The sequence below is a fragment of the Rosa rugosa genome, chromosome 2 (genome assembly GCF_958449725.1).
Source record: "Rosa rugosa chromosome 2, drRosRugo1.1, whole genome shotgun sequence".
Taxonomy (NCBI): Eukaryota; Viridiplantae; Streptophyta; class Magnoliopsida; order Rosales; family Rosaceae; genus Rosa; species Rosa rugosa.
The window spans coordinates 54,343,538-54,366,294 of NC_084821.1; the positions used below are offsets into that span (position 1 = coordinate 54,343,538).

Below are 22,757 nucleotides of genomic sequence, written 5' to 3' on the forward strand. Positions count from 1 at the left end.
CATTTAATTTATGTGTCGTCTGAGTTTAGTCTGAACTCTATCTGTTGTCTGATAGCTTTTTTGGCATAGTGAACAAATAAAAAATATATATATATTTTGTGACCAGCTTCTACGGCTATTCGTTTGCGATCATAGGCAGCCTCTTTCAATCGTTCGCACGGGGAGGCACATATAGGGAAGGCATTTCAAAAATTCTGTGGCATGAGTTTAATATGGTTAAGACTTGCTTAAAGTGTCTTAATGTTAACAAGGCCAATATCTGTGGCCTTTTTGTTTTTGGAAGCATCTCTGTTATCTAACGTAGGAGATCAAGTGTTCATAGCATTTGCGATCAATGTACCAGAGGCCTATTCTTAATCAGTAAGTGATTTCAATTAAGCCAATGCGAGTGGCTTTAAAACGACGTTATTGCAATACTAGAGCTGATTCAAGACCTTTTCAGTCAAGACGGGGAACTTTGACTTCGAGGTCTGGGGGGTAATGTTTGAACCCAAAATAACATTTTTTCCAGATAAGGGGAAATCGAAGAAATCCGGGCCAATATCCGTGGCCCAAGCTATTTATTTGCGACAAGTTCGGAATACATTGTTTGGAGGCCAAGCAATCTTGAAGCAAATCTGAATATTCCTTGATTTACTAGTAATTATCAATATATTTGATAATTATGGTGATTTGCTTGTTTGTCAAGACTGCAAAACGGGAAGACAAAATTGATGGCCGAGATTACGCGAGCCATGTAAGGTAATTATCAAGATTCCCCAGATATTGCGATCAAGGACGCGAACGCGGACAAGTTGGTTGGTTCGCTAATATCAAGTTGGCCATATATATATATATATATACGGTGGTTCATGCAATTAAGGTCTTTGGTTGTTCAATTAAGGAAGTATCAAGGTGAGCCCAGCTAAGCTTTCTCATGCAATTGGGATGGCTGGATGTGGGAGAGATAGGAAGCATGATTTTGGTCAACAAGGTATTCATGAAATATATATACGGTGGTTCATGCATGGTGCAATTAAGGACAAGTCTCCCATGCAATTAAGGTGGACGTGGAACATATGGAAGGAAGGATATAATTATCCTTGAATTGCAATAAACATATCCCCTATACATGATCTTATATATATATATATATAATGGCATGCCGCTAGCTACGAAATGCTCGCAAAGGAAATCTGTGCATATCCAAGAATCAGTCCTTGAGGCGATTACGTTGCCTAAGAGGGAGATTACATCCAGGATTCCAAGAGGCAATTAATCTTGCCTATATCCTAGCCACGTACAGAGGCGAATCTACGATAGATATCAAAACTATTAAGTGTTTTGATTTGATTCAAGGCCAATAACTGTGGCCTAAAATATAGCATTGCATTCCTATTTGGAAGGAGAAGCTGCAGCAGCCTATATATAGAGGCTAAAGACGACACAACAAAGACCTCTCTCAAATCAATCAGTCCTAGCGATTACAAAGCCTCCCCGGAGCAAACCTTCAACTTCGTTGAAACCCGGTGACCGCCCGCCAGTCCCAGTCTCTCCAAGAGCCGACTGTCAGCATCACCAGATCAACCCGGCAACCGTACTTCCAGTCCTAGTCTCCCCAGGAGCCGACTGCGAGCGCAACCGCCACCGTTACTACCAGCGAAGCAAGGGTAACGCCCTCGCAACCCAGCGAAGCTAAAGTCACGCTTTAGCGCAACCCGTGCTTTCTCCAAACTTCCCAATGATTGCTCTGCTTAGTCTGCAATACTAAGTATTGATTCGGTGAACGCAAGAGATCACACCCAAAGTCCTTATCCGTAAGGCAGAAAGTCCTTTTCCGGAAGGCTAGAGAAGAACCCTGTGACGAGGTTGGTGCTCTCCTCGTCCACAGCGCTTGAAGAAGAAGTCAGGTCAAGGGACTACCCCAACGACTGCACCCCGCGGTGCTGGCACGCCTGCGCAATCACTCGCTCAAAAGAGACAGTTTGCAAGCCAACTGGTTTTTGCGCCAAACAAAACACTAGAGGTGTTGTACCTGAAGTCAAATTTTACTGCCAATCCTCCAAAATCTGGGTGTTTCCCAAATCTCAAGGTCCTCGACGTTCTGGTTCATTTTCCTAACCATAATAACTCATCATTTGGACAGATTTTCTCTAGCTGCCCTGTGCTTGAGGATTTGAGAATTGATGGACCTCTTGGGGACTGTTATGATGTTTTGGATTTCAAAATCTCTGCATCTGAACTGAAGAGATTAACAATAGAAGTGTACATTACCAATTTAGAGGATGAAGAGTATAATTTTTATATTAATGCTCCAAAACTTGAAGTCTTTAACCTCCCTGCCGGTGATTCGTCAGTGTTTTCATTTGAGATCAATGCAAAGTCCCTCTTCAAAGCCAATATCTATCTTAATAGCCGTTTTAGACATGTTGACGGTACAAATGGACTTCTGGAAGCCATCTCCAATGTCAAACAGCTGTCTCTTTCAACTCGTAATTTGGTGGTAAGTATGTCTGTAACTTACTCTTTTACACTATATTTGTTAGAGAGGATTATAGAAACTTCTACTTGAAGAATGGATGGAAAGATAGGCATAAGATCTCCTGTTTGGTAGATTCTTCCTTGCTCGATCTGCTTCTAATACACTGAGTTTGAGTAACAATTTTGTGAGATAGCTTGTCTATTCTGTCTAGTGCTGGGAAATAGAACTTTGATGTTGGACAGATTGAAATCGTAGAAGTCAAACAATACATGGATTGTTTTTTTTTTTTTTTTTTTTTTTTTTGTGATGGAAATAATGAAATAGCACCATATACGTAAGAAAATCCTTATTTGCCATTCCCCTTAACAGTATTGAGGGTGTTGTGCAACACATCCTCTTCTTTCCTCCACTTTTTCATTCTTTTTTTTTTCCAATGGTTCTTATTTTTCTTTCTTTTTACCATAAATAGTGCTTGAATTTCTTGTTGCTTTTTCATCTCGGTGTTTCATAGTTTTTATATGCATGATCAATTGTTAATGTCTTCATGATTTTCTACTTAATCAATACTTCTTTTCATGAAGGGTGGTGTTCCTGCTTTTGATAATCTGAACCATTTGGAACTGACTCTTTGCGGTTTCTCCTTTTGGGCGATATCTAACAGAGTTTCTCAAGAGATCACGGAATCTAGAATATCTTGTTATCAAACATTTAAGGTGTATTTTCACTTCCTATTATCAGCATGCAGCTTTTGAGGATTTTTTTTTTTTTTTAAACAGTTGTCAGCATTGCGGAATCGAGCATGAGGTCTTTACCCCTCCGGAGTTTGTGCCTGTTTGTATGTTGTCACATCTCAAGACTATCACGATAGCAAACTTCAAGGGAAGTCAGGATGATATGAGAATAGCTCAGTATTTGCTAAAGTACAGTGAAGTTTTGAATAAGATGATTTTTACCATTTCAGCAAGTCTTCCGAGAGCAGAAGAGAAGGCATTGTACAATGAATTTTTAATGTTCGAACGGGGTTCAAAAACTTGTCAAGTAGAGATATATAACTAGGATGCTCTTCTTGGTTTTACCAGGATTTTATGTTCAAATGTAATTCAAGATTTTGGAAGGACTTTTCTTCAAATGTAGTAAAAACTACTAAAAACCAATGTTTTAAAAGGCTGAGGCGTAGCCGGGAGAGCCTTAGCAAGGCGCTCGCCTTGAGGCGTAAGGCGTAAGCCTTACGTAAAAATTTGCTGTATTTATGTGTAATACCCCGAAAAATCCAAATTAAATTCCGTGGATTTTTTTAGAAATGATTTCACGATAGTGGGAGCGAGTACGAGTCTCGGAGAAGTTGTGGAATTAGTTTGAACGATTAATTTTCGAAATCGAACGTTATTTAGGGGCTCGTGGAAGTTGTAGGGCTCGTCGATACGATCTCGTGCATATGTGGAACACAATATTCGGAGTTCGTATGAATAAGTTATGAATATTTGAAATTTGGGAATTTTCTATAAATAGGAAAAATTTCTGATTTTTTTCATTAAGGACGAAAAAATCTAATTTTTGCTAAACAGTCCCCGAAACCCTCCGTTCTCTCTCCTCTCCCACGCGGCCGAACCGCTCGACCCGACCCGGCCTAACGGCCCTCCTCCGGCGTCCTCCAGCCCCGGACCCGAACACCACCGTGATCGCCGCTCCACGCCCAGACGCCCTCCGGTGTGGTCTTGGCCCGCCGCTGCCCCGAAAGCAGGATCGAAGACACCCAGACAAGCGAAACCGACCCGGCCGGAAAACGTCGACGCCGGCGTTGCACGGGCCGATCCTTCCCATTTTCGTGATCTCCTCTTCCCCCTGATCATCCCCATGTAAGTCTTTCATCACGATTTTGAGTGTAGACCGCTAGATCAAGGTTTGACTTTTTGAACGCCTCTGATTCAATCTAGAATCCGATCGTGCGGCCGAGATTAATCCAACTTCAACGCTTGATCTAGGACGATCTAGGCCGAACCAGGCTTAGCTCCAGGTATGAAAGTTGATCACCCTTTCATTTTGAAGAAGTTTGTAGTTGACGACTTTTGCATCAGAGGTGGTTGACCTTCGTTGACCGCCGCGTTGACCACCGTCTGACCTCCGCTTGTGGCGGCGGGTCGGACCTTATTTTGAGTTTATATTATCTGGACGATGATCTACGCATCCATACGAGCGTTTTGATATATTACAAGGTTATTTTAGAAAATGTGGATAAATAATGGATTTACGTTTTGACGTTACTATTTAACGTTTTTACGGTTTATCTTCGGTTTACGATCTGCGAAGATCTGACCATCGGTTTTACTTCAAATTATAACATGTTGATCGTATGACTGTCCCGATGACTTTGTGTGGTCATGGGCGAAGATCCGACCGTTGGATCTTCGTATAAATGCAAAACAGTGATTAGGGAGGCGATTCGTGAGAATCCGTCCGTCGGATTTTCGTATAAATTTGTGAAGATGTTAGTAAGGACGATTCAGGAAGATCCGACCGTTGGATCTTCGTGATGATTTTTGGAGGGTGATCCTAAAGGCGATCCGTGAGGATCCGACCGTTGGATCATCATTTAATTTCGATCCGACCGTTGGATTGTCGTTTAAGTATGTTTTTGAGTTATTGGCTAAAATAAGGTCATGTGTGATTAGGTGATTGACGGTCTCCCTTGGGTGAACGATTTCGGTGTGTATTGTGTTAAATTGAAGACGCAGCGGGAATATCGAGGTGAGTAAATCGCACATGGTTCATTCACGAACCGAAATTCGGTGATTTTATTTAATTGAGAAATTGTGGAAATTGTTTTATGAAAATAAATATTTGTTTTAAATTATATGGACTTGATCGACTACGGTCCATAGGTAAGTAAAATGTATTTAAACTATAAAAATGAATTTCTAGATTTTATTGCATGTGAACTATAGTTGGTATTAGTGGTCACTCTTGTGTGGGTGACTACGTATATATATATTTACGTGGAATATATATTGGATGGTGTAATTTACTGAGTTATATTTTGAGCATTACCCTTTGGAATATGTGAATTATCTTAGATGTTGTGTTGTCTATGATAATGGGTAATTGAGTAAAGTGCGATAGTTGAGTCGTTGAGATGAATTAAATGAGGAGTCGAGTGAATTGAGAAAAGCAGTCATTCGTAAGGTGAACCTTGGCCCAGGTGACACTTTACGATACAGTTAGAGCTCTAGTCTGTCTGCCATCATACTGCTTGGGGGATAAACGAGTTATCATATGCCCTTGGGTATGACATGACATACTGAATGGGGAGATTAATATAATTAATCATAAGCCTGTAAGTATGATATACTGAATGGGGTGATTAATATAATTAATCATAAGCTTGTAAGTATAATATACTGCATGGGATGATTTATATAAATAAATCATAAGCCTGTGAGTATATATTGAGTAAGAAGTTGTTTATTATTGAGTAGTCATGATGAGATGTGAGTTGATTGATGCTTGAAGTGATGTTGTACACTTCAATTCTTATGCAAAACAAAATTAAAATGTGCTTGAGTTGATTGTGTTACTTTAAATCGTGCAATCCTTTCATTTACTCATACCAGCTTTGCAAAAAGCTTACCGGGTTTGTATTGTTGCAATCCCGGTACACTATTCAAACGGTGTAGCGGGTAATCCTGCAGGTCAGGAGAATCAGGGCGGTGATCGAGCGGGTTAGAGTATTTGTTATAGTTTTACAGCATTTGTAATAGTGAGGTGAGTTAAGCTCATTGAGCCTTACAATTTGATTTGGTGAGAGTGTGTTGTAATAATTAACTTGAGGATTTGATTTATTGTAATATTGAGAGGTGTGAAGTGTGGTTGTTTGTGAGAAAAAATTCAGGACGTTTATTCTATTAAGTTGTATAATTCATGTTTCGGATTTTAACTGTATTTAAAATTCGGGGCGTGACATTATGTATAGAACTAGTCTTATATATAGAACATGTATTGTAACCAAAAAAACATTATAAATTGTCATCCATTCATAATAAGCAAGTACTAAACCCATATGATTCAACAAAATCACCAAACCTATAATAAAGCAATCAAATTTCGTTTCTATCTATATCTTCAAGCTTTAGTAGTTAAAGCAAACAAGTTCATACTATGTATTGAGCAAACCCGATACACCATCAGAACTCTGAAGCATTCGAATTAACTAAACCTACTATTGCTTTAACATCTCCTATAATCTAAACAATAATGGGAAAACTATGTATTATGTATGTCAGAATTGAAAGAAAAACACAATCTGAAGAAGAACAAGACTATAAGTTGATGAACCATCATATAATCGGCACATGTGGAATCAACAAAGGACAGAGCAAATTCTTGAACTAATCGCATCAAAAAATCACAAACGAAATCCATCAAATCAATTACTGGTTATTGGGTTGCAGTACACCACTCCTTCATTCTGCTTTCCCTCGATGGTTACCATAAAGGCATAAACACAATTCCACAAAACCAAAGAAACACAAAACCATCCAAAGAAAGCAAGGAAAGCTGAGAGAAAAGCAAGATCATACCTTAAACTCCTTTTCTTCAAAATTCAAATCGAAGTACAAGTCTACAACTCTCCAACTCTCTTCAAATCGAGCTTATTTCTTGCTCCAATTCAGAAAATAGCCTCCTTTAGAACCAAATTCTTGAAAAAACTTATGGGCTCTTCATTATTTTCGAGTAAGGGATTGAGATTTTGGGATTAGCTGCTCTTGAGAGAGTGAAGAGTTGGGGAGGAGGCTGTTTTGAGGGATTTGGGGATGGGCTCGGGTATAATAAACGACCTAAATGAAAAACTCACTCAAAAGACCATAACAACGTCGTTTTGGTTTGTTAAAAAAAAAAAAAAAATCCCAGGCGTACGCTCAGGCCGCCTTAAGGCGCGCCTTCAACGCCTTCAACGCCTCCATAGCCGCCTTTGCCGCCTCTGCGCCTCATCTGGAAAACAGAGGCTATTTTCTTCGCGCCTCACGCTTTTCACGCTCTAAGGCGCGCCTGACGCGCGCTTTTTAAAACATTGCTAAAAACATCCCCTTTGGGGTTAAAACTTAAAAGTTGAGTCCATCTGCAGTTCTTTGTTTCTGGTATAATATTTTCTTTTGCATTAAGCTTCTTAACTTTTGGGGTTATATCTCTGCCAGTTGACAGTCGTTCATGAATCTTATGCTATTGTATTCATGTTTTTGTTCCTCTTTGTTCTGTATCTGTCACCCTAAAAATTTGCTGCTTAGCTTCCTTAATGATTTTGCTAATATAAACTTACGTCGCAGTACAACAATACAAGTTTCTCGTTTCGTTGACACTGCCTTTAGGCACAAGGTTGTTGAACTTGAACTTTCTGTTCGGTCACATCCTTCTGACAGCCGGACTTTAGAGTTGCCTCAGTGCCTTCTCATGTGCAAAATACCGGTGGTTTTGAAGCTGTGATCAAATTTTATTATCAATACTCCTACTTCCCAGCTCTCATGTCCCTGAATGTTTCATTTGATTCTGCTGATATTTCCTCAATACAAAAGCTCTTTTCTCACTTCCCTGTGCTTGAAGATTTGAGCGATCTTTTCCCATTCAATGGACCAACTGAAGATTTGAATGTCAACATCTCTGCACCTGAACTGAAAAGGTTGATCATGGATTTGCTCGGTGATCTACAGTGCAGTTTTCACATCAAATCTTGAAAACCTGTATCTTAGGTCATCTACAGTGCAGTTTTTCCTTGGAGAAAGCACAATCCTTAGTCAAAGCTTATCTCAGTAACAGAAACCTAAGCAAGTAGCTCAACCGTGTTACGGCACTTCTGGAAAGAACCTCCAATGTTAAAAGCCTTTCTCTTGATGTTTTCGGTTTGGATGGTAGCTAGAAAGGATAAAAAGAAATGATTGGATGGTTTATGAAAAGAAAGAAAAAATAGGTAATGATTGAGGATTCAGGTTAAACTTTGCCCACTTTTTTCATTCTTTCCTTAGTTCTCATTTGTGTACATACTTACTAACTCAGTAATAATGAGTGAGAGCCGCACTATTTTTTTTTATTTGTCCTTTATTTAGGCAATTTATGATTTAAACAGAATATATTTTAGAAAGAAATGTTTGGTTCTAAATTGTAAATTCTAATGAATCACTGTTTGATCAATACTTTATCTTTAATGAAGGCTTTTTGTCTGCCACGTTTTGATGACTTGAAGCAATTGACGATTCATGATTGCTATATCTGGAGATTCCTCTTCGACTTGCTCGAAAGATCACCTAATCTGGAATTTCTTGACATCGAATATGTAAGTGAAGTGTACATGCATTTATGCAGAATCATATGTATTTTGCAGCTAAAGATTCTTATTTCAGTTATTCTCTTAAATAATTTGCAGACTTACATAGTTCCATAATCTATGAAGAATTGGACCTACCAATAAGCTTAAAAGAAATTAGAGCTTATTGTACGTATTTTCGTTTTCGTAACTGAAATGTAAAGGGATAAATGGTTTTGAAGTCAAAGCGTCAAGTAGTTGCAAAAGATAGGATCAGTGCATTACCAGATGCCCTTATTTGTCATATACTTTCATTCCTTCAAACTAAATATGCTGTGAGGACTACCATTTTGTCCACCAGATGGAAGGACACATGCACCTCGGTTCCCAATTTAAACTTCGATAACACAGAAGATTTTTATACTGTCAAGAGAGGATGCTATAGCTCTGATCGATTCAAGACTTTTGTCGCGCGTATACTCTTCTGTCGAGGTTCATTAGACATACAAAAGTTTCGCCTTCGAATGTGTACTATATCTGAATTTTCGAGGGTTGGTAATTTATCTCGTGTTGATGGCTGGATACGCACTGCAATTAAGTGTAATGTTGTTGAACTTGATCTTTCTCTCTATTGTGAGACCTGTGAGGACAAACCACGAAGGAAAAAAAGAATCGAGTTCCCGCAAAGCCTTTTCATGTGCAAGACACTGCAGGTTTTGAAGGTGTGGTCAAATTGTCTTACTTATAATCCTCCTACATTGGGGTGTTTAATTTCCATCACTCAAGTTCCTCCAGGCTACACTTGAATATCCTAATCATGACTCCAAGCTCTTTCCTCACCTTCCTGTGCTCGAGAATTTGACTATAGATGGAACACTTGGAATTAAACGAGTTTTGATATTAAACATTTCTGAGCCTGAACTGAGGAACTTAAGCATAAGTTTGCAAGTTGAAAATCATAATGGAGATGGGCACAATGTTTATATTGATGCTCCCAAGCTTGAAAACCTTGATCTGGAGCTAGATGGCTATTCAAACTATTTTATTGAGAGTGCAAACTCCCTAGTCCAAGCCAATTTTACTGTTTACAGCTCCTCAGGAATTGATGCCAACTGCGTAACTGTTCCACTAGCACTGATATCACATGTCAAATATCTGTCTCTGGATATTGATGTTGAGTATCTGGAGGTGATTCTAGCCTTTCTTGTTCCTCTACTATATATTTCTTAAATTAAATTCTAAGAAGGAAATAAAGAGTGGGGAGAAAAAGAAGAGAAACATTAGTTATTATTATGGATCCTTGACCCTAAGCACTAAAATTAGCTAAAATTATCCCACTTACCTAGCAACAGATTTTTATTCTCACTAACCCAATTTAAAGAAAAATGACAAATTTACCCTCAGCCTAATTATACAATTACATCAAATGCGACTCTCTCTCATCTCTCCGATCACACTCCATGTCTCTTCTCACTCTCTCACGATCTTGGCCAAAGCCTCATCGGCGTGGTCGCCGGTCATTGAAAACTGTAACGTAATCCTTCCAGATTATTCGAGAAGCTCAAGGCATTGAAGGAGCCCTAGAAGAGCATCGACAACCGCAGCGCCTCCTGCCAACTGGCCTCGGTGGGCTAGGGGAAAAATACGGCGACGGCGCTGTCTTCGTCGTCGAGTGGCGGCTAGTCCGACTCGGCGGGGAGGAAGATTTACGTCAGCGGCGTGCCGCATGAGACCGATGTGGAGAAATTGAGGGCTTTGTTTGGAAGATTTGGAGAAATTGAGACCGGGCCAATGGGTTTCGATTCGCAGACCGAAATTGAGAGGGTTTGCTTTGTTCTTGTACAAGAGTGTGGAAGGTGCGAAGAAGGCACTTAAGGAACCGGTGAATGTGTTTGAAGGGCACCAATTGAACTTCCAGAAGGCCACTGAGGGTTCGAAGAACAAGAATGCAGTGGCGCCTAAATCATTTTCTGGGTGCCCAAATCAGTTTTTTTTTTTTTTTGTAAACTATGGATAGAAAGAAAAAAAAAAGGTTTTATTATCTCGTAATAAAGAGCTATTGGGAGGCAATAGAAGTGTGTTAAAGGTCTATTGAGGGGCAATAGACTTCTATTGGGGGGCAATAAATGTTTTGAATTGATGTCATCGATCTCCTCGTTTTTTTCCTTAATTAAAGTTTTATTTGTCTAACTTTAGGGAGCTTAGTTTCCATTCCGGCAACTGAAAGGTCTATTAGAGGGCAATAAACCTCTCCGGCCCTATATGAGATCTCTGACAGCCACTTTGAGGACTTCCGATGAGGTTTCATAAACCTTTATTGCCCCTCTATTGGGGGGTAATAGAGGTTTATTGGGGGGGGGTTGAATAAAGGTCTATTTGGGGCAATAAACCTTTCCAGCAACCTATAAGATATCCAATGACCTCTTTGAGGACCTTCGGAGAACGGATTTCGGCAACCGGTGACCGAAATCCGGCGATCATTGGCCAGAGTCCCGCAGCCGGTGATCGGACTTCGGCTTCTCTCTCTCTCTCTATGTAAGAAAGGCGTGAGGGTAAAATAGTCAAAAAAAAAACAAAAAACAAAAAAGAAAAAAAAAAACTTAGTTAGGTATTAGGGAAGACCTTATTAGAGTCTTTATGAATAAGGAGGAATTAAAAAAACTTAATGGGGTATATGGGATAAATGACCCTAGAATTAGGGTAAATGGACAAAAACCCTATTATTAATACTAGCCTTCATGCACGCGCGATGCGCGTGCGGAAGGGCCGCGCTCGCGCGTGCGTATTGTCCTTCCTCTTTTTGATTCATATCTCTCCGTGCTTGTTCCTATAAAAATATCATAAAATATATCAATTTTTCCTGTGGTGAGGCCCGGTTTCTTTTTTTTTTTATAATTTTTTGTGGAAGATAACAAAAAAAACCTATCGCAAAAAAGTAAAAGGTAAAACAATACTGTATTGTTTTCCTTTAGTTTGAATTGTGTAGATCTTTGCATTTTTTTTTTTTGTGGGTAAGAGTCCTTATTTTTTTCTGACCTTATTCCCTAAATAGGGAAATTTTTTATTTGCTAATACAATTTCAGTAAACCCACACAATTTCACTGTGCCGACCAAGTTAAACCCCTTGTTAGGTTTGGTGCAAAAACTTTCTTCTAAAAGTAACATTTAAACGCTCCATATTGTTGCCACTGCATATAGTGTGCAATCATGGATTGGAATCCAAGTACATTTTTCAAATTCATGCTTTCTTGCAATGAATGAAACATAAGTCATTCTGAACAACATGACACTATCCCTATCTGTCATTGAATCTGGTAGGTTCCTCTAAACTGTCATAAAACATAACATCACATCTTCATGAACTCCATGTGAAGATCGAAGATAATTAACCTGCGCTGCGTCTATGCCTCCTTAAATGACTGTGCAGTTATGCATCTTCCAAGCAATATTTATGTGTAATTCTCCCAGAGAACCTAGGTGAAAAGAACAATATAAAGTAAGTTAAGAGAACGACAAAGCTATAAGCAGTAAATTTTTTTTTTTTTTTTCAAATTTGTTTCTCACCTGTGTGAGCCACCAAGAAATCCTGTGTAGAGAGAAAGAAATCAAATTTATTTCTGGTTGAATTCACGTACAGAACTGATGAGCTTGAACCTGTGTAAAAGGAAAACATGAAGTTAGTAAGTGGTAGAACATCAGTGTGTATTCTGGTTGGATTCACTTTCTGTTTCTATGTACAGAACCATAGAAATAACTTTTCCTTTTTCCTTCACCTCTGTGATTGTTTCTTTGCGACCAAACTAATGTTATTGATGTTGTTGACCTCTGTGATTGTTTTCCTCCAACTCTATGGTTGGTTTCGTGTACCTACCCCTGCTTTCCTGCACCTATATTGAAAACAAAATAAAGGGAAACAAACTGAACCATCAGAAAAAATAGTGTTTGACCTGTGTAAAGACCCAAAGAATAAAGGATCACACAATCTAACACAGAGAGACTCAAAACAAAACCCTCTTAAGCAAGATTTACCTTTATTTTCCTTTAACTAAACTTCCTTCTCGGGACACAGGAAATTGGACAATGAAACTTTTCAAGTCTGGACCTGCAGCTTTAAAGCAATAGTTTGATAGCATTGCTATTGAATGAAGATCACACAATCTAACACAGAGAGACTCAAAACAAAACCCCCTTAAGCGAGATTTATCTTTATTTTCCTTTAACTGAACTACCTTCTCGGGACACAGGAAATTGGACAATGAAACTTTTCAAGTCTGGACCTCCAGCTGTACCTATACACAGAACGTATAAGTATTACAGTAAGGTGCCGATGGAGAACCACAAAGTAATAAGCTTTTTTTTTTTTTTTTTTTTTTTCCGCCGTATTTGTCTCTCACCTATGTAAAGAAACCATATAAATATTTTTTTCCCTCACCTCTGTGATAATGCGAACCCAAATAATGTGACTGTTTTGGTAGACCACTGAGATTATTTTCCTTCACCTGTATAGGAAACAAAATTAATGAAACCAAATTAAAGGATCAGACACATAAAAAGAAAGAAACAGAACTAAAGACAAAAGAATCATGGGGGACATTAAAAAAGAGGAAGGAAATGTTTGTGCAGTTGTAGCCAGTGAATTGGCAACTGAATTAATGGCTATCTTTGAGAACAGAAAGTTGTCATGGTGCAATTACATTGTCAACATTATTATGGTTGTCACTTCTGAAACTTGCATGATTAATAATATAGTCTATAAACTTTGTCATAATTGGTTCCTCATTTGAAACCCAGGTCAGTATTCCACCTGCTCATGACAGACACAAACATTAACTATCTAATTAAATTATTACATCGATCTAACACAACTTCAAGGCAAGAACTGAAGCACAATTCAGAATCCAAACACAAATATTCCTTAAAAGAATGCAAAAGTGGATTCGCCTACTACTTGAGCAAAACCAAACCCAAAGATAAAAGAATTAATTCATTTGAAACTGACTATAAACCCTACTACTTGAGAAAAACAAAACCCAAAGATAAATAAATGTAATGCACATGTTCCATAAGTAAAAGAATTTATTCATTTGAAACAAACTCTAAACAAATGAACCAAAATTGTGAATATACATACTTGAAATCAATTACCCAAGGATCACAGCAAACTTCACAATTACTCCAGAAAAAAAAAAAAACACGAAAGATACAGAAAAAACCAAGTGAATATGAGATTGTGAAGGAGTATGAACAGTAATTAGTTTTGAATAGAGATGAACTAAACTAACCGTTAAAGTATTAAACGTAATCCAATGTCAGGTTTCACCCATGGCAATAACCCGTGGATTGGATTATAGAAAACCCGAAAAGATAACCAATTGAATTTGAAAATCAATTGAAAAATGAAATTTGAAAATTACCCAATGGGAATTATCAAGTCTGCAAACTGGCAGCCGATTTCCTTCTGGGTTTCATTCCGCTCTGTTCTTCTTTCTGTGTTTGTTTTCTACGTTCGCAAGAACTGTAAATTGGAAGAGGAATGAGTACTGATGCAGATCATGCCCGGGCAATTCCATTGGTACTCCGATCAATTCCCACATCGTATTGAGCCTCCGTCTGTGTTGAGATCGTGCCCGGGCAGTTCTCCTCTAATCTGGAGATCGTGTGCGACTGCTTTTTTGTTCTTTTCTAATTTCTTATTTCTGCCGCAGAATCCTCTTGCCTTACTTTTTGTCTGCCTTTTATTATCAAGATTACCATCATATCCTTCGTACAGTATTTATATATTTGTGGAGTTTTAATAAACCATGGGCATTATAGGTACTTCAAAAATTTAACCATTCTACCTGACAATTGGCTTAATTAATAAAGATTAACAAAGAATATTTGAGGAAGAGTTAAGGTATGACTTATGAGGCATGAATGCATGCTCACCATTTGCAATTACATTTATTTGTTGTTTTTATCTTTCTTTAATTTTAGCAAGTTATGATTTTAAATAGAGCATCTGTTACCTAAGCTAGGTAATAACTATTTACATAAGTTTATTTGTACTTTACTTTTCATGTAGAATTGTCATCTTCTCGTCTTTAAATCTTTAATAATTTGAACCGATTGAAGCTGGTTACTGATGGTTGGCTGTGCTATTATTGGGAATTTCTAGAAGTGTTGCTCAAGAAAACACCAAATCTAGAAGATCTTGTCATAGTAGATGTAAGGAAGTCTATTTATTTGTGTTATTTGATACGAATTGTGTACTCATATATACAGGTTTAAAGGGGAGGCATCTCTTTCTTTTTTTTTGAATTTTCTTCATAATAATTTAAATAAAAAACAACCTTCAGACAACAATGGAACTCATTGGAACTGGGGGAAATTCTACAATGTGTTAACGTATGACATGCATACAATTGCCTTAAAGTGGTAAAATGAGTCATCAAAATAGTAATCTTAGTCTTCAAAGTGGTAAATTTTCTTAGTTACTACATGAGTCTTCAAGTGGTAAAATGAGTCCTTAAAGTGGTAAAATGAGTCTTCAAAGTGGTAAAAATAGTTGATGTATGAGAAATATTAACATACCATAGTTTTACCCTCGAAACTGGTGCCTATATGTTTGGTGTTGCATCTCAAGACAATCTCCATGAGAGGATTCAAGGGATGGCCAATTGAAAAGCAAGTCGCAAAGTATTTGTTAAAGAATGGTAAAGTTCTGGAAAAAATGATTATTTCTACTGAGATGACTATTTCGACATGGTCTAGAGGATTTGTACAATGAGTTTTTAATGTGTCCAAGAGGCTCAGCAACGTGTCAAGTTCAATTTATCAAGAAGTAACTTTTTAACTTATTTAAATTTTGAACTTTCATTCTGCTGTAGTCCGTTTGTGTTCTATTTACTTATTAAATCTCTAAATACTTGGCAAATTTTATTATTGTAATCTTTCCAATGAGAACTTGAGAATTATTGCATTGGTTATTATTGGAAAAGACTTGTAAAGGCCTTGGGATTAAATATTAACTATGAAAATCATCCAAATATATATACATGAAAATGGGGTAGCAATATATGCCAATATTTAGCTCAGTCATACATGATTGAATCATATGCAGTTTCCTGCCATATTGAGTTGTACCCATTATCTTCTAAGCCAGCTCCATAGCAAATATGAGAATAATCACCAACCCATATTCCAGAGTCATTGAGACAATCCATCTTATATTCACAAGAATCCATATACCAATTCATGTCATCACTTGGTGAGCAAGGGACCTGCTCCATATCAAACCACCCGAACTCACTATCAACTAATGAACCAGAGTAGTCGTTGCCTTCTTCGAAATCTCTGATGGTCAATTCCGAGTCGATATAACCCGAACCATTGTTGTCCATCGCTGCACTTGGACTGGTTATTTCCGCTTCCAGAGATTGGATTAGGCTATTTACTCTTTCCTCATCGTCACTATCTTCTTCTTGAAATTCTTCCAGTAAAGACATGAGAATGGCACCATTGGTTTGGAAGGCTTCAAATCCCAACTCATCATCATCGCCCATCATGCTTAACTGTGCGGTGCTAGAACCCATTGTAGTGCAGAAATATGAATCTTATTGGAAAGGAGAAGAAACACGGAGAATACCAAACTCAAGAAACAATAGTCCTTGGAACTTTGAGGATTGTACACGACACTTCAAAGTGAGCTGGGCCCTCTATATAGGCGCATCTCGAGGGTAATCTCCCATTATGGACCAGTCAATCATGTGCACATGAGCATCAAATTAACAAGTATAGATGTGGCATTTGGTACGTGTTAGGGCTATTAATGACCACATTTCTTCTTGTCGGTGTGTAGTTCAATTTGATAATTCGATCATTTGCATATCTACTGTTTTAATTTTATGGAAATTTGGTTGCACTGAACTTGAAAAATGTATAGAGTAAGACTCTCTTTTTTTTTAATGCAATTCAAGTTTCGGAATAATTTTCTCTTTTAAGTCCTTAAGCAAGAATCATTCTTGAAATATTAAAAATCCATCAAAACGGTTTGGTGCATAGACTATATCGCCAAGTAGAGTTGGATTTGGTAAACATTTTGCAAGAATCATCTTTACAAATAAACCTAAAATTATTGAATAAATGGTTGGAATAATATAAAGAAATTGTTGTTTTTCAGACCTTCTCTTCAATCCCTACGCTATCCTAATCCACTACTATTGAGGAAACAACCAGCATTGTCATATAAGAAGATTCGACGATATTGTTTTGTAGAATATTGAATATACGGAGGGTCATTAAATTCACCATCAACTGTAAATCAATTCAACCAAAAACTCAATGCTGGAATTAATTATTGAAAATGATACTAGACCAGCTTCAAATTTGTACCATTAAAGAAATGTCCCATTGTCGAGCCTCATAGCCTTTCCACCTTTCAAAACAAGGAAGATCGGTGGTGCTAATGCATGCACGAAGATTAATTGGTGCGTCTACGGCAGAAGAACCGAAAGACACAACACACGTTGACACGTATCTTTCAATAGTTTTTGATCCAATACCAAATAACAACAATATTAAAGTAAGGGTGGTCAGCTCTATATGAGTTGCACCATTCTTGATGCTTACATGAGGGGATACATTCTTTGACAATATTATTAGATAAGTACTGATATTTTTTATATCTTGCTTTGGTGTTTTAAAGATCGAGTGGCTCATGTAAGTTCAAATTGCTCATAAAATAATTGATGACACTACATTATACAATTGATGTTAGATAAGTACCAATAAGATGATGAATCTTTTAAGTGGGGTGTTGATATCTCTATGATATTGAACAATCTTTATCACACATGTTGATGTTGGGTTAGCTTTTGACATAAACAATGAATAGGGTTTGATTGATCGATACCCATAGCTAGCTAGTTCTCCTTCCATCCAACACTTGCTTTGATGCACATGGTGCCACCGCAACATGTTTGGTGGTATTTAGATTGAGATCTCAAGTTAGTGTATAAACCTTAAAGCAATTAATGGAGGGTGAATGATCCCACAACGTACATGTGAGTTATGTCCACCAAGAAAATTGATGGACCAACTTTTAACAACTCTATGGATTCCATCTATCTTCAAGTACTTGGTACATGTGACAAGTTGGAATTCATTCTAAGCAAAGCATGCACCTTCCTTTTATAAGTATATATAGACATTAGACAATATGCTGATGCATGAAGCTACTATATAATTGGGTGTTTTTCTTTTATACTTAGACCAACCGACTAATATGTCCTCCATACTCGTACATACTTTTCAAAAATAATGCAAAGGATCTCTTTGGAGAGTGGAGGTGGTGACATGATGACCAATAGTTCTATTTTTTGCCACCAATAATTTGGTTAGCTAGTAATTATAATAGAATTCAATTAATTAATCTACAAGACATAAAATTTCATTACATAATTTAGTCATCAAATTGTATGAAATAGACTAATAGAAAGTTAGGAGCATTTTTTTTTTTTAATGAGCAGTATGGCTACTCTCCGATCTTGACCAATAGAGACTATTTTTTCTCTACTAGGTCCGCTAATTAGAGATATAAAAATAGAAGAATAATTCTATTCTAACAAGTGCAAATTAACAAAAAAAAAAAAAAAAACACCCGTTCAAATGTTAAGAACTGATCCATTTGTAAATGGGGAGGAAAGTTTTTCTTCATAAAAAAATCCTAGCCGTGCTTAGCGAGATGAAAGAAACCCTAGTTTCAAAAATATTCCGATTTCCTTTCCTTGCAAGCAATGGAATTTGTGGTTGAGATGGCAGTGCGGCTGATGGCATCGCTGGTTTTGGCGGATGGGAAAAAGCTTGTTGATCTCCGCTCCTTCAAGGATACAAGACTGTGGTAGACATAGTCGTACGTACCCGGTCGAGAAACTTCTTACTGCTAGGGCTTTCAACAAAAGATTATTCTTAGTTATGTTCTGGAGAGCTTGGGTTTTGAATGGAACGTTCATATAGTCCAGGAGCACAATGGCAGGTTTCTTTTCATGCTGACACAAGCACAATACCACAATCGTATCCTTCATGGCGGTCCGTGGGGTTTCGACCATGTGACGATGGTTCTGGCTCCATACCAGGACCCCTCTTAGCAGTGGAAACACAAAAAGTAATGACACAGACACGACGTAATCTAGAATGGGCTCTAGCTAGGGTTTCCACAAACCCCAACCCTAGGCCTTCGATCATTTTCAAGCTTTGTCTAGCTAGGGTCCCTGCTTCAGTGGCTCCAACTTTGTCTACGGCTGGGTTTGGTGGTTTTTCTGTGACGGTGCCTAAACCACACCGCCATATGACTCATATCACTATCTGGGCTTTGAAGCATTGATGGCGCTAGAGGTGCTTGAGTGGTGTTAGAAAAACTCATACATAGTTTTCTTTCAATTTACATCCACTCCATATAAACAAACCTTCCATATAGAGTGTATCTACACTCTTTGTTCTTGATAGAGCTAGCTGAGTTTACCCAATAACCAAGCTGACAACTTGACAAGTCTCATACAACACTCCTTACAATTTTCATTGTTGAACACGTGTGGGCATATTCCACCATTGATTTAGTAGAACTCGAATAAGGAGGACGATGAACCCCCTACGGCTACCTTGTTACGGCTTCACTCCAGTCACTACCCCTGCCTTCAGCATCCCTTGCTTCTGAAAGAATTTGAACTAATTGTGCCACAGTTGAGCGTTTTTGTCCAACTGCTACATAGACACAATACAATGTCTCACCCTCAGAGTTCTTGAATCCAATACTCCTTTCCAGGCTGCAGAACAAGAATTCCTTTTCTTAGCATCAAAAAAGTTCTCCTCCCTCAAGTATTTCTGCCGTCTGTAACATGCATTTTTTGTTTTCCTTTAATGGATCCTCGAACTTGAGTGAAAGCCAGTGCGTTTTCCAAAAGGGGGTCTTGAAGGATGGTACTCGTGTACGGGAATGGAAGTGATTAGAAGACAAAAGAGCTTCCAGCGAGGAATGAAGAAGCAAGGAACATCTATACTTGCTTTATATTAACTTTAAGTGGCTAGCTCTCGATCTAGTACATTAATAGGATTCTACTACTCCTGCTTTTTACCTCGTGCCTAAGAACAGTGGCGGAGCCAGGAATTAAGGTTCACTGGGGCACCAAAAAAAAAATACAAAATATTTATATGTAATTTCTATCTATTACAACGGTAATTGCCCTCGATGAAATTTCATATTTTGAAATCCTTGCATGATAGTCTCATTATCTATGCTAGTAAAAATGTCTTTCTCAATATATGAAATCAAGCAATCATCAGTAAACTCGTGAGCTCTAGGTTGACAAGGACCTTTTTGTAGATAATATCTGCGTACTTCATTTTGAACATTAGGATTATAAGTTGAAATTGGAGGACGATTTCCATGATCAGAAGGATATTTTTCATTAATTTCGGGACAAAGCTTCTCTAAATTACTATCATTCTTCTTTGTTTTTTTTGCGGGAGATGAATCTAATGAGGTATTTATACCCGATGACTCCTCTGCACCAGGATTTTCTTTTCTTTTAAAGTATCTTAACATATTTGAATGAAGAATAGAGTAGTAGTAAGAATCAAAAGAAGTGTTATTCACAAAAGAATTGATTGAGAATTGTTACTTGACGAGATATATATATATATATATATATATCATGTTATTGATATAATACTATTTTTTTTTCCTATTAGACTTAAAAATCTGTAAATAATAAGGAAATAAGAATCATTTGCTCAAAAAAAAAAAAAGGAAATAAGAATCATAATCAATTTTATTGTTGATGTCAAAAAAATTAGGAAAAGAAAAATATCATATAAATCACACGTGGGAGCCCACTCAACCAATCCCAACAGAGAAAACAAAGAAGTTATTCAAAAAAAAAAAAAAAAAAAACTGCTTCTGAAAGTGAAAAAAAAATAATATAAAAATATATATTAAAAACCTGATATTAATATAATATTAATACTATATATATATATATTTTTTTTTTTTTGGTGAAAATGTGAGTGGGGCACGGGACCCACTGGGCCCCTGCCTCCCTCCGCCTCTGCCTAAGAACACTCTGCGGGCGAAAGGCCACCCCAGGGCGCGACTTCTAGTCATGAAGTCACACTGAGGCGTCGACAAATATGGCTTAACTGTAGATATATTGTAGAAAGGAGAGTTTGTCCTTCAATAAAAAAGAAGGGCTTCCATTTATGGTCGGGATCAATTACCGTCGGAGGCGACTCTAGTGACGAATCGATCTTCAGAAGAAAAAAAAAAAAAAAAATATATATATATATATATATAAAATAAAGGCTTGGTTGCGGGAACCGACGATGACGAAGGTTACCGGGCCGATGTGGCCGGTTACCACACCATTTTGTTGTGGCAAGTGGGGACAAGAGGTCTGATGGATGATGCCATGGGTTTTAAATAAAGTGACAAGTCTGTGGTTGACATACTTCCCGAACATGTTCTATCACATTCGGTGTCTCCATCTATCATTAGTAATCTAAATCTGCTTTTCCTATTCACTAGCACGAGTTATAGGAAACTCTTCCATAGGATTTTTCATGCGAGAAGACCTACGTACCTCAGGAGAGGATAGCATCTCTTTTGGTTTTTCGGTCATTCTGCCTGGATTCGGTATCATAAGTCATATCGTTTTGACTTTTTCAGGAAAACCGTTTCACACCCAAAAAGAAGCGAGCTACGTCTGAGTTAAACTTGGAGGTGGAAGTCTTCTTTTGTTTCTCGATGGTGAAGTAAGACTAAGCATACTGTAAGATTGACAAGGAGGAACTAAACTGCGCTAAGAATATTTTTTCCATCTATGCGGGTCAACTTGTGAATTTTAAGACTTCAAAACCTACAATGGACTTCATTGCAGTGGCATCAATCTCTGAATTCAGAATATCCCTCTCCCTTATTCTCGGTTACTCATCAAATGGCACTCAATTCATATCTTTAAGTTCGATCATTGACAAGGTTCTAAGAAAGGGTGGGCCTCGAAAAATGTTTATACCCAGGGCATGGTGTCAGTGCAGAGTGGGCAGCAACTCTTGCGTGCACTATACACTGCGGGCTAGCATAGTAAGGTTAGAGGCGCAACTAGAAGATAATTGCATTGCCTATATATATATTATTATTATTTTTTTGCCCTCAGGACAGGATTCGAACCTGCAGTTTTCAGGTCATGAGCCTGATGAGTCGACCAATTCCTTTACCCCGCTTCTTCCACTTCTCCAAGGATCAAAGAATGTCTTAAAGCTCGCCTCTTTGATCTATTTTGCCACTTTGAATAAACTAGAGTACATATAGGATACACCGGTACTAAAACCTTTTCTCAAAATCTCTTCCAAACTGTAGAAAATAGTCAGATCAATCATAGTTAAAGGAGGAGTTTCACAGGAGAGAGTGGTTGTCAAAGGATACTTAGCATGTCCCCCCCCCTCCAGGTCCATCATAAGGAAAACGAAAACCAAGATTTGCTTTATCTGGTATCAAACGCGAACTACGAGCAACTAGAACGCCTATTATCCCTCCACGCAACGGAAAGAGTTACTAGTGGAAGCCGATCCCTATACATCTTTATGAGTCAAAGTGGACTAGTTACGAGTAGTTCTATGACTACTTGTTCTTGCAGGAAACATTTTTTTTTGTCTCTGATGTGTACATCGGGGTGGGCCTTTAGAAGGCCATAAGTGACTTGGCTTGCTTTATTGGACCCAAAGAATTCTCCTTTGATGATTACTACTTTAATGAATACCCTGTCTTCGGGAAGCGACAAACTCTATTCACTCATCCGAAGGTCGGATTAGCCCTATAATGGGTTATAATTGTGGTAGGTAATAGGGTTTGTGATACTTTTTTTTTTTTACTTTTTACTTCAGCTTTTGTATTCTTGTACTCTATAGTTCTAAAGGAAAGGGCTCTCACTCTCGCGAACCTCCCGTACTCGCATGAGGGCCACCGCACAGCATTTA

At 37.9% G+C, this 22,757-nt stretch overlaps 2 long non-coding RNA genes and 1 pseudogene across 6 annotated transcripts; 2 read left to right on the forward strand and 1 right to left on the reverse strand.

Annotated features, from left to right (window-relative positions):
- Nucleotides 1–2,332: 2,332 nt before the first annotated feature.
- Nucleotides 2,333–3,592, forward strand: LOC133728449 (uncharacterized). Its single transcript, XR_009855856.1, has 3 exons — nt 2,333–2,482; nt 3,043–3,174; nt 3,238–3,592. It is a non-coding gene; the product is annotated as an uncharacterized LOC133728449 (long non-coding RNA).
- A 5,388-nt stretch (nt 3,593–8,980) lies between these two features.
- Nucleotides 8,981–15,577, forward strand: LOC133731041 (F-box/FBD/LRR-repeat protein At5g56420-like; annotated as a pseudogene).
- Nucleotides 11,868–14,458, reverse strand: LOC133732263 (uncharacterized). 5 transcript variants are annotated; one of them, XR_009857001.1, is made up of 7 exons: nt 14,165–14,457; nt 13,183–13,249; nt 12,980–13,039; nt 12,780–12,858; nt 12,524–12,637; nt 12,315–12,404; nt 11,868–12,223 (listed from the first exon to the last, which is right to left on the reverse strand). It is a non-coding gene; the product is annotated as an uncharacterized LOC133732263 (long non-coding RNA). The 5 variants fall into 5 exon arrangements; XR_009857000.1 differs by having other exon boundaries at nt 12,780–12,852; nt 14,165–14,456; XR_009857003.1 differs by having other exon boundaries at nt 12,780–13,033; nt 14,165–14,458.
- Nucleotides 15,578–22,757: the final 7,180 nt, after the last annotated feature.